Genomic DNA, 13,207 nt, shown 5'->3' with positions numbered 1-13,207 from the left:
TCTGAAAATCATCTGGGGTCTATAAAAAATTGGTAGCAGTGAAATGCCTAAGCTTCGGATTTTTACCAGCAGGGGGCACTTGTCTGACAAGAAGCAGCCCTCCTTTGCAGAAGTGGGCTTTACACTGGTATTGAGTGAGAGAGAAAGAAAAGAAAAAAGAAATGATGAGCAACTACTTTCTTTCCTCTATCAACTGTTCTGAAGCATTCTCAACTTTCATTTTCCCAAAAGAGTTTGCTCAACAGCATAAACATTTTCAGGATTTTTTTCCCTCTCCTTCTGGCCCAGATATTTCTGCTTTCTCAGCTGAGACATGATGATTATGATGATGATGATGATGATGTTGTGTCTCTAACTAGAGCACGAACCAAAACCAGGAATAGAGCCCACTTTAGTGATCTAACTTGCCATCTCATTGCCTAAATTAATTTCTGTTCTTTTGTTCCTCATCAAGTGTCATTAATGCGGATAATCTCATCCTGAAAGATGAGATGAAAGCAAATAATCAAAACCAAGCTTCTTAATGTTGAAATTATCAACAGAGAAAATAAAAGCTGTGAGCGTCCCCTAATGATTTCCACAGCTGTGCAGTGTATCTGCCAGACTCATCCACGAGACCCCCTTTGAGGACTAAAAGCCTCTCCTCACTGCAGGAACTGATTTCTAGCCACACTGCAGTCGCATGTACTCAAGCTAAAAAAAAATCATAAAAGTAACACTCTCCTTCAGATGCAGATTTTCTTTTCATCCCAGATTTTGTACCAAGGTGAGCACACCAGTGTTCAACATTAATTTTAGTGACTCTTATCAACAAGGGGAACGGTTACTCTGTGAGATGTTGATTAATTAACCTGTTGGTCACATTGGATGCTAGATGCATACTTATGAACACAAGCACTCACCGTCCACATAGTGTGTGTATGTGTATGACATTGTCCCCTCACCCTGGGCTCTGGTTTATTGCCAAACGTTGTCCTCTGATTATAAGATATTGAACATAGCAGGCAAGACGCTGGAATAAAAACAGATTGCGCTCCACACTGTAAAGAAAGTGATTCCTGTTGAATGCAGTGCTCTAGTTTCAAAGTGCACACACAATGATGTCACAGAAGATCCCCCAGTTTCTCCATTCTGGCTTCTTGTTTATCTGTTTCTCAATCCGTCTCTTTACTCCACGTGTAGTTTGATGGGAATCGATAAGAAGCGTAGGAGAATCGGATTGATTCGGGCTGAGTGTCCTGTCCGCCTCTTCATAATGGATTACACTAATGAGTCAAAATTCCAAATCTGTGATGTTGAAGAGAAGAGAGAGCTAGTCCCTTAATACTGCTGGCGGATAGCTTATCTGTTCTGGAAGGAGAGTAAAATCTTTTTTCCAAGGGGATTTGTGTGATTAACTTTCTTATACTGTGATTTTCGTGGAGTTTCTCTGACCACCTGAGCTTATTCTCAGAGAATATCTGTCTCACAAATGTGGAAGGTGAGACATATGACTAAAGGCTTTCTGATAACAGTTAGATAGGACGGTCTGTCTGGCCGGTGCTAATCAATGCTTTCTGAAGAGATAGCTTTTTTTGAAAGCCAAGTGCAACAATGCGCAGGTTGCCCTTTTCCTTTTAAAGTAAAGAGACACTGATGTTTTGTGTTTGTGAGGCCCAGGAGTATAAAAGCCAGGCTGTGCCTGATAGCATAAGTGGGGTATAGGGTGGGTGCGCAGCAGCGGCCACTGCAGTCATCTGTGGTCGGGTTGTATTAGAGAAAGGTAAGCATTAAAAAATGTGGACAGCATCTGTCTTGAGGGAAAGCTAACTTATTGAGTCAGGTAAGAAATGGCAGCACGCCTAAAGTGCACTGAAAGGAATGAAAGGCACCAGGCTGCATGCAGAGGATGAGGTACCTCTGGGATTGTTGGTTTGTAAAGGATAATTTCGCCTTTTTCAACCCTGTTTTCTCAAGTGTTTGTGTTTAATTGATTGTTGTGAACAGTGGTTTTTGTAACTGGTCGAAAACTGAGCAAGAGGGCAGCAGCAGGCAGCTGCACAACAGGCCATAATGTTAATGTATGGGGCAATTGAACACTGTCACTGTTTCCTACTTTTGCCACAGACAGGCTCAGATTGTTACTGTAAGAGGCTGAAGTGTCTCTTTACTGTTCGCTTAATGAGGTCCATTTTTAATTGTATCACATGGAAGTCTTGATTTGAAATGTCAGTAGTGTGACTTTCTGCTAGACGACAAACGAGAAAATGTTAGTGAGAGCTGGAGAGAGTAGTAACGAGTGTAATCCAGATGATTTTCAATATGATGGATGATAATTTAGTTGATTTGGACAATGTGGATGAGGCCTTTGAATTTGATTTCCACCCACATTTATTTGAGCAGGAGTATTTAGATGAAGAGTGCCTACCAATTGAAGGGAGGATGAGGAAAGGGAGGAAGAGGGACAACAGGCAGCAGAGGGGTGAACAAGCTGTTGAAAGGCCATTTTCTGTAAACCAGTGGTTCACATCTGGTTGGTTGTGATCCAAAAGTGGGTCACTGGTCCAAGTGACCTGCGACCATACCAAGTTTGTAAAAAATACACTTTATTCTGAATTACAGTGGATTTCCGGCACAGGAATTTTATTTTGAAGTGCCTTGTCCTGCTCAGGAGTGAGTAAAAACAGACAGCTACTTAACAGAGACAGCAAATTAGCACACATATGATGCGGAATATATGAAACGGTGTGGACCTCAACTAATGACTCAGGATAAATCTGGACCGTCGGCCACTTAAAAAAACAATCTGAACCTGTCTGTGGAAAAAATAAACACTTCTAATGGAAAAACAGTGACGGTGTTCAATTGCCCGATACGTTTACACGACGGCCTGTTGTGCGGTTGCTGCCATCTCACTTAATACTGGACCAGTTTCAAAAATTAGACACAAGTATATGGAGAAATAATTTCCAGGTTGAAAAATGGCAAGTTATTCTTTAAGACTCTGGGCAACAGAAACAGTTTTCTTCATATGTTTGAGTTTGTGTATGGACACAGGTCTGCAGTGGTTTGGACGTGAATTATGGACTCCAGTAGCTTGGCCAGTTTCTGCGTGACTTATACCTGTCCGACTGTGGTTTCTCCTTGCCTATGAATTTCTTTTGCAACAGCTTAAAAACATTCCATGCTTCTTTTCTTTGCTGCCAGATGTGTTTTTAAGTCATCATCAGCCCGTATTTGCTTCAGCAGAAATGCTCACAACCTGTTAATATGTTGGGTGGTCTCATATTACGAACCCAGGTTCTGCATTTAGAGTTCACATTATGCCCTGTGGCCGTGTGACCAAGTCAGAAGGAAGCGACTGTTTGTTTTTGTGGTCGTGCCAGATGTTTCTGTGGGTTCCACACAGTTGACGCGAGGTCTTCTCACCTGAGAGGGACGGGATGCCCTGCTCATGTTTCTGTGGCCAGACTCACAGTGAGCTTGGACTTTTACCGTCAGCGGGCGCGCTCTTACATCTCTGACCATGTTCATTGGCTTTTCACCTCAGGGAGTTTCTCATGCTGCTTTTCCTCTTTGATTCGGTATTATTTATGAGCTCTCCGGTGGGGGGAAAGGGCTATCTCTCCCTCCAGCGCTCCATCAGTCCCTGTGACGTCTCCTGGCTGGCAGCGGCACAGCAGTTTTGGAATACATTTACAGCGGGGGAAAACCAGTCAGAATGTGAGGAGAAGTGCTAGAAGACACATCTAAGTTGAGAAGAAAGCAGACGAGGCTGTCAGCGGGGGAAGGAATCACTTGGGAGCAGCTGAGATGGTTGGACATAGATTGAGATACATCAGGGAACAAATGAATGAGGACTAGACTGTAGGATTGCAGGGAATAAGGAGATAAATGGGTGGATGCGGAGGAGATGGATCGCGGCAGAGACTGACAGAATTTGAGATGGTTGGAATTTGAGAAAGTGGGAGAAAATGGAAAAAGGGTTGGAGAATAAGAAGGTGCAGGAGTTTAGGAGTGAGAGGCCCCAGAGTGATGCAGCAGGGATAATTAATGATAGGGAGTGATAGCACCTGCTGTTCCTGATGCTGCGCTGTATTTACGGCCCAGCATGCCGAGTGGAACGGGATGCGGCTGCGTGGCCAGCCCCCTGGCCCATCCTCCTGGGGCGTGAAAAAGATAAGGGTGGGGGCGGGAGATTGCATCAGGTAAGGAGGGGGGGGAACAGCGACTCAGCAATACGGCTGAAATTTATGTGCTGTGCTCGCGTTGTTAATCCCAGTCCACTGCCTCCCATTGGGAGAGCTGGACAGAGATGGAGGATGGAAAGAAGAGCTCCCTGGAATGCAAGGCCTTCCTACGTCTTTTTGTTACGCAGTGGCCTGCAGTAGGCACAAGCTGCATGTATGGCACCCTTGGGAGTCCACTGTCAAAATACAACAGGAGAAACAATAGAGGCAATGGTGACTTGGCCATCCTGCTCTCATTAATCCTCATTCCTGGTCTTGTACATTCCTCTGTGAGTGTGGAGATAGATTTTTGGATAGCAAGTTGTAAATGCAAAGATTGATTTATGTGTAGAGCGGTCCATTTGTAATGTTTTCCTCCAAGCCTCAGAGCACTCATTTCTGATTTGCTTCAGCTTTCCTTTACCCCCCAGTGCTTCTGTTCGAGCAAATGGAGCTGTGTTTGAGTTTATTGAGGTCATTGTTCCAGGGGTGTGGTCAGCTGCTCTCAGGGCTCAGGAGGTGCCTGCCTCTGGGTGACTCCACTGGGAATAAAGCGGACCTGACTTGATGGACCACATCAATAGGAACACATTTCCTTGTTCTATGAGGTGGAACAGTCCTTCGGCAGGACTTAAGCTCTATTCTTTTCATTCTTTTCATTGGCTAAGCTTCTGTATTATGTACTCAGCCTTGCATATACTGAAGTGAGCCAGTGTTTCAGACATAAGCTGGCTAAAACATGTTTTGAATAAGGGCTGTCAGTGGCACTAGAGACACATCCCTTCAGCATATGGCTCGAAAAACATGCATACTTTTCTCTGTTTCACAACATTTATCAGAGCACAGCTGCCAAAACCGCAGTCCCTGCATTCCTTTATAACTCTGCACTGGACCGGTTCCAGTGGGCCGGGCATAGTATCAGCTCAGTCTTCAGGCCCTGCAGCTGTCTCCATCCAATGCAGTCAGCGCTGTATGTTGTGACAGACATTTTACTGCAAGTGTGTTTCTAAAGAGGGCCCGTGATCCAGCCTGGATGGAGACGTGTGAAGAGCACCACTAATACCACCCTGCCTGATGCTGACGCCCCTAAATCCCACTAATTCCATCTCTTCTTTTGTCAGAGATGGGATTCATAAGCCCTTCTTTGAAGGCTCAATTTTCCAGGAGTGTGTCCATGGCTTAGCTGAAGGCTTCATGCGGCCAGGAGTAGACATTTCATTCCTCGGATTGACGGCCTGGTCTGGCACCTGAGTGGTCAGTATCCAGTCCTCGAGTAGATTATTGATGATTATTGACCGTGAAAAACAGAGTCAATTAACCCCTGAATCTCCATGACCATTGCCCACTTGTATAAATGGCACATAGTGAAAGAGAGAAGCAAATAAGATTAGTCTGAGCCTCTTTCTCTCTTTCAGGAGGTGCTGTGCAATGTTTTTGCAGTCAAACAGTGTAGCAGACACACAAACAGCCTCAGCAGACTGCTTCTCCAGGGGTCACAGAAACAACCAAGCCCAGAGCAGATTGTTTTAGTTCCCCTCACCGTCACTCGCTGGCCTATCTGGCCCTGCCTCTCCTTACTTTTCCTGCCATGCTGAAATGTGGCGAGGGGTAGCTAAACAAGGTTTTTACTGCAGGCTGTAAAATCCTGCAGGAAGGAAGGAGAAATGGTGCCGAGCACGACACCACCGAGCCTTTTCCCTCTCCGTCTCTCAGGGCTTGCTTTAGCTGCTGTTCTCTCTCGTGAGTTTGGATTTATTTATATGAGGCTTATACTGGGATACTTATGTCAGGCATATGATTATAGTTGCTAAGATACTATATGTGGGCCAGGAGCGCTTCCATTGACTCCTTGGGCTCGTCTCCTAAGGGAGTTTCATGATTCCTGCACCCTTAACAAGGCAGACAGACAGGTGGTGACTGACAGGCACCCTGAGACAGATTCAGTAATGAGGACCACAAAGCAAACCTCCGTGGTCCACCCCCCATGCTTCCCCTTTAAAATGATCTCATGCCTCATAGATTTTATATATTTAACTAGCTGTTCTGTTGCAGTCTAATAAAGCCATGGCTACTTACAGTGTAATGCTATGTTTGCCTCCTCCCCCCTCGTTGTGGCTCCTCCTTGCCCTTTCTGTGTTCACCCTAACAGTGATATCTCCTTTTATCCGATTTCTCGTGGTTGTTTTAAAAAGTGTTTTCAGTTGTTTGTTTCTGCCACTCTCTGCAGCTTACATTTGTGGATGTGACCTGAACCTCAATGTGTTCCCCCCACCCTCCCGGCTCCAGCAAATTGCATTGCCACCTTCTTTTAAATGAGCCATGTAGAAAAAAAAAAAGTGAAAGATTTGTTTGTGTGTCCGTGAATATATGTCACCTTGTTTATCTCATGTACTGTGTGTATTTGTGCATTTTAAAATGCCCCTTTATTGTGTTTGTCCCAGAGTCTCTTGGAAAATGGTCGTCCTGACAAGTGAGCGATATCCTTGTGTTGGATAGGACATGATTTATGAAAACTGTGTAATGTTATCATTCATCAGACTGAAATACTGTACCTTCTCCTTGCGGAGTGTTACTCCCCTCCTCCTGCAGCCCTCTCTCTTGATCTATATTCCTGTGACTGGGGTCAGAGGCCACATTAGAGCTTGTATTGTTCAGCAGTCTGGAGAGTGCTCCAGTTACCACTGTGAAATCTCAAGCATCAGCGGGTTCTTAGCTGTTTAAATATACTCTACGAAGCTGAACACCGCTACAGGGGCCGGCCAGACACTACACAATTTCTACGATGTGACGTGACATTATTTTAAGTAATGCCTGCCTTTATAGCCATGTAAAATGTGTTTGCCGCCTGCGCCACCTGTCTGGGTGTTCTGCGTGATGAAATCATGCTGAACAGAACATGTTTAGTGCCATGAATGCGACTTTGTCTTCTGGTATATGCACTCGGTCCAGCTGCTTCAATGAGGGCTGTAAAAAAAAAAAAAAAAAGATACATAATCACTCATTGAAACAAAAGACCGTTAGTTGGCACACAACAGTTGGTGTAACGCTTCAGGTGTGAAATTAGCCTCCCAATTTACATTTGGGAGTATGCGTTAGCCCCCTCCTCTGCATCCTCTTTGAACAATGTTGTCTTTTTCAGTTGCACACAAGGCTGCAGTAGTGTGGCATCATGCTGCAATAGTATTTTTGATGGAATAGCATAGTTGAGCTGCCCCATTAGGTCTGTGTGAAGCTAAGGTGCAGCTCAGGTGCTGACTCAAACTGCTGAGCCTTGTGCTATAATGAATGGATATATTATACTTTACAGACACCGAATGCTTCTCGTTTGTTGCTGCTGGGCAGTGCACAGTTTTACAACAGTGCCCTGGGGACATTGCTGTAACACAGCCTTGCTGGCTGGCATTTGGACATGTGAAATTATCCATGCCTGAGTCTGTCAGTGAACACTACTGCATATGTCCATCAGCCTCTGACCAGCAGCAGAAGCCCTCAAACAGGCTAAGCTGCCTGCCTTCAGCTGGTCCCTGTGAGGTTGCACAGCTGAACTCAGACTTCTTACCTGGAAGCTTTGGGTTTTATTTTCTTCCAGACGACCGGGATGTTGTATTATTTATAGTTTGCAGTGCAAGTAACATGCTCAACAGCTATCAGCTCGAAACTCATATGAATTCATATTAGGCCCTCAAATGCGTTATAGTTGATTCGAGCTGGACTGTTGACATTTATGCCACTAGATTTATTTCCCCCAGCTTTCTATCACTCCATCCCCTCACTCCTCCATCTCTGCACTGTGCTGCTGCTCCCAGCGAACAGAGTAGAGCCTCAGGCAGAGCAGGTGCAGGCTGCTGTGACGGTGGCTCTTGTGACGCATGCACGCATGCATGGCTACGCTCAGGGGAGGCTGGGTTGGCTGTGGTTCCACTCTCAGTGAAATGGCAGACCAGGATTGTTTGTTGGAGAGGAGGGAAAAGCTGTGTGCTGTTTGTGGTCTAAGTAGAGAGTGAGCAGGTGTTTAGAAATTAAAGCAGTCCTCCATGTGCCAATGTGCTCTTGGTCCCAGAGAAACAATTTTGATCTGGTAAAATCCTGTTTGCTGCAAATCTGTTGACAATGCTGGGAATTTCTCTGCCAATTGGTGTTTTGAAGTGTGCCGCTTTGGCACTGTGATAAAAATCTAATAAGTTGGTTTGTGCCTGTTGCTGTTATTCTTCAATTGATGACATTGCATGGTTCAAGGCCTTAATCAATACAAAACTCTTAGCTTAGATGAATTGTTTACATATATAATAACGCTGATCATAGAGAAAGTATCCAGATGATGCTGTTATACATATGGATTAACAGTTGTTTCCCTGAGGAATGCACTGTGGGTATCTTCATGTCAGAGCAACAGTGTGGAGAAACAGTTTGACATGTAATCTCTTGCTCTTCTTGTTTCAACAGTGGCTGTCCTCTTTTTTTTATTCATGCTGTTCTTTGTTCTGGAAAATAAAAATTGACTTGACATTTGAAATGGATTTCTAATCAAAGTGCGAGACAATTGTAATGGCTGCGTGATTGAGCTGTCAGTCTGATGACTGTCGACGAGACAGCTTTGATAAAATACTTTGGAATTCTTTATTTCTACTACAGGAGTAATAATTAGAAACTGATGAAAAATGTTGAACAATAGCAAATTTGCCATCAGCGCGCCATATTATGGGGCCGCTTTTCCCTCAATGCACGGCACATGTGACACGTGTTTCCTTTGTAAATGGAGTTTGTCAGTCTTCTGAGTGCTGTGTGGCAACCAGACAGATGGACTGGCAGGTTGACAGATAATGAAGATGCGAATGTGGCGGGCGACACTCCTTCTGAGACACCTCTTTGACTGTTATCAGAGCCACTTGTCCCCACTCCCATAAAGGGAGACTCATTTAATTCCCTGTCCTCGTTTCCTGCGATGACGGAAACTGTCGCCCCTGCGCTGGAACTGCTCATCTCAGGAAACGTACACAAAACAACACAAGATAGAAAGATGTTTTTCAACCTTTCATCCAATGCGCTCTGTGTTACTTCCGTATTTTTTTCATCAGCTATTGATGCACGTGCTTGGTTGTCTCAATCAGAGCACGTCTATAAGTGCTTTCCTGTTTGGGAAATTAGCGTCAAATGATCTTGTTTGAGTGCCCGTCTCTTCTTGGCTTGTATGATGGTGAGTCCCCCAGGGGGATTTGTGAGAGGATTCAGATCGGAGGTTGTTAAGAGGAGGGGGAGTTATGAAACCTGATTAGAATATGGTTTGAGTTAATTACCCAAGAATTTTTTTCTCATTCCATCTATCTTTTTGTAATCTAATTACAGACGGTGGTTTTCCAGTTCCTATAAAATGAAAATATAACCGGTCCCATGAGGATGGGAGGGGGAGGTAGAGGCGAGAAGTGATACTCCTCCCATCTGCCCACCCACCTCCTCCTTCACCTCCTGGTCTCATCCCTCTCAAAGCTGTGCTGAGGAGTTAACAGATGTGATGTCAGAGCAATCAGTGAGCTTTGTCTCTGTCAGTGCGTGGTTTATTCCACAGAGCGCCGTGAAACTGACACCACGTCTGTCAGAGATCCTGTAGGTGTCTCAACATTTAATTAATATCGAGCAAAAACGCAGTTATGTGTTACAGAAAACAATGACCTGGTTCTTACACGTGTCTTCAGACAGCTAACACCTCCAGATGTGGTGTTGCTGTGCACACGTGAGTAGTTGAGCATAAATTGCATCATGCTTCTCTTATAAAGGAGCGTGATGAGAGCATTGTGATATTGCTACAGAGCTATGGCACTACCCTAGCAAATGGTGGGCTATGGAGTATTTCAGCTGCAGCGTGTGGACCCCAGACGTAATTAAGAACAGATGGCAGAGGACCTCTCAGATTCGTTTCTGTCGTCCTTCCCTCCACCGCCTTTGTTCTGCCTGCTTCTCCCAACTTCTTTATATCTTTCAAACTTCTCAGAGTGTTGGGAACTTCTTCATGCTGACATCCTCTTTTGTTTCTGCTTGTTGAATATCTGAGCAGCTCTTGTCATGGTAGCTGATTGGAAAGATCAAGAGCCGCTCCTCAACTGCAGTCTCTTTGTATAAGAGACGTTAAAGGCCAAAAATGCAATTCAAGCACTTCTGTCTACCCTCAGAGATGACACTCATATTAGTGCCAACGTCTTGCTTTCCTGTCTCACATCTTTTTCTCCCTTTTTTCTCTCTGTCTAAATTCAAACCCCTCATCTCTCCCCATCTACCTCTGCATATTCTCTGTACTCCATCTTTATGTCGGTGCCTCTTAGGAAGAAACAGCCTTTAGCTGTAAATTGGCCCATTTCTCACTTTTCATTTCCGAAAGTTGAGGCAGGTAGAGACGGGTGGGGGGGAGAACCTGCTAGCCCAGCACATTGGTAGAACCGTGAATTCATTAGGCTCCCTGGATCCTTGAAACAAGAGAGTTTTTTTTCTCAAATCAGCCAGAAATTGTTTCCTTTCGGTTGCTGCGTGAGCTCATCAGCGTGTGTACACAAGCCTCTTATATACACCGGTCATGAAATGAAACAGGAGACGGCAGTTAACGCCAAACATTTTTGCAGCACACACCAGGCTGAGTGCTTTCCTAAGTGAAGAAAAAATATCAGGACATTTCCATTATTCTGCAAATGTGTAAGTCCGTAAAAGCATAAAATTAGATATCTGTGGAGCATAAAATTAATTCTGAGACCTCTACAAAAGGTCAAAGGATATTTTCAAACTAAACCCACGATTAGCTTCTTGTTTGACATACAATGTTAATGCTCGGTAAGAAGTTACCCAGTGTGGAATTGGTATGTCCAGTCACACATTAATCCAGCTTTGAAGTCTTTTAAGTCTTTTGTGACCTACTAAGGATTAGGGATGAATTTCCCATATTGTTCTGATGCATGTACATAACATCTGAGACATTATTGAAATACTCGGTCACAGAGCATTTTTTTTTTTTGCTGCTGTGGCAATCTCTTCCTGCTTGCTGTCCCATTTTCCACCCAGTCGCCACTTTCCGTGGTTGGAGATTAGGGGAAGGAAGGAGAGTGTAGCAGCCAATTACAGTTATATCTTTGTCCTGCCGTAGACTCCCCACTGTCTGCAGCCCCTCTCCTCAGTCAAAGAGCACCCTCTCTTCTCAAGCAGCCCAATTTGTCAAGATCACTCATTCAGATTGGCGTCGTTTTGAGTGGGGGGCTGGTGTCTGCCTTCAGAGACGAATGATTATGGCGAAGGCAGATGAAAAGGCAAAATGCAGATGATCCCTAATCTCTTTTGAGGAGTCGCACCTCCTCATGCTTTTCCTCACCTCTTTATCTCATGATCCCATTTCCTTTTTCGTTCAAGGTCCTCCCGGTGTCCCGTTGACCTCTCATTTTTCTCCTTGAATTCCTTCTCTCTCTTGATCTCCTCTCTACTCTTCATTATCTCTTCTCTTTCTGATTCCATTTCCCAATGTACCACTGTCCTTTTTTGTCTCTTACTTTCTCTCCGCTTGGCAGCAGCAGACTCCTTTAATGTGTGGACGACACAGCACCGACCCCATGTAAATATGTAGGCTAATCTGGGCTTTCATTAGTTTGTGTACATGAATATTGCATGACTGGTTCTCCTGTGCAAGCCCAGATTAGTTCCTCAGTCTTTTCCCTTGGTTAATTGAAAACCATTATAACTGACTGCAGTCAGGAGTCGTGCTCGAAAAAGCTCCTTTTCTCAGGCTGTATGCCGTGCCGTCTCTGATCTCCCCGTACCCCTCCCGTCAAACCCAAAGCCCGCTTTTCAAATGGACACCAATCAAAAAGGCTCTTCTGGGAAAGGCAAAGCACAGTGTTGGGAAATGAGGTTAAATGTGAAGACTGACCGACCTTCAATATCGCAACGCGCTTCCATATCAGAATCTGACAGCCCGTGAGAGTGTGGAAAGAAAAGGCTTGGCGGGACGAGTCGTAATTGGACTGGGATACCAGAGAGTAGATGAAGCATTTAAGGCTCCGAACCGTCTACATGCAGTGAATGAAGGGGATGAGATGACAGTTTCACCCGTGATTTTTTTTTGTTTTTTCTGACAAGTTTCATTTGGACTGCAATAAACAATGAAACATCTATTCACGATACATACACTTAATGATCCCCTGTTCATTTGGGTGGTAGCAGCTGAACGTGTAGAAAATGTAAACGCTGAGTTCCTAATTTTCTGCTCCGTATTTTTGTGCTGGTAGTTCAAATCTTCAGAAGAGTGTCTGTGGGGTGCTATTTTAAACAGGCCCCTCTCTCCTCTCTATCTGATCTTGTGTTGTTACTCGGGGACATGGGGGGTTGAGCGGAGTGTGTCGAGACTCTTTGGAAACAAGGTCCTCCATGTTGCCCCTGGACACGTTCCCCTTGTCAAGCAGCTAATTTTATGCAACCCTCATCATGCCTTTGAAACAGAGAAAGACACAGAGAGAGATATTATCTTCAGGATGGTGCCGAAATAAGAGAAGGAAATTGAGTGGAAACTCTTGCTATGCATAAAAGCGAGCGGTATATCATCATGGGAGCATGTTTTCCTGCCTCCATCCTCTTTCCTCATTTATTATTTTTTCCATGAGAGACTATTCTGCTGCTTTCGGTCTCTTTTTTTACTTTTTATGTGCTGGGAGGTTGGCAGACATGTGAGATGTTCACACATCAGCTAAGACAGATATATATATATATATATATATATATATATATATATATATATATATATATATATATATAGAGAGAGAGAGAGAGAGAGAGAGAGAGATTTGTGTGTTTCACCATGAGCGTCTGAATGCCAGTACCTGTGGTGAGTGTTTACCCAAATGGCATTCTTACAATTTCACATATTTTCCACACCATTATTTCTCTGTCAAATATCTGTGTTTTTCTTCTCTGCACTTTCTTGCACCTGTGCCGGTTTGTTTAAAAAAAGCGCAACAGAATTCTATTTTCTCCCC

The 13,207-nt window shown here is 44.3% G+C and overlaps 1 protein-coding gene across 3 annotated transcripts in view; it reads left to right on the top strand.

Annotated features, from left to right (window-relative positions):
- LOC121944003 (tetratricopeptide repeat protein 28-like) overlaps nt 1-13,207 on the top strand; it is a 202,664-nt gene that overhangs the window by 68,486 nt on the left and 120,971 nt on the right. The gene's annotated exons all lie outside the window — the stretch shown is intronic.

The sequence above is a fragment of the Plectropomus leopardus genome, chromosome 4 (genome assembly GCF_026936395.1).
Source record: "Plectropomus leopardus strain MGB_pleo_1.0 chromosome 4, ASM2693639v1, whole genome shotgun sequence".
In the NCBI taxonomy this organism is placed as follows: domain Eukaryota; kingdom Metazoa; phylum Chordata; class Actinopteri; order Perciformes; family Serranidae; genus Plectropomus; species Plectropomus leopardus.
This window is presented reverse-complemented; position numbering and strand designations above follow the sequence as displayed.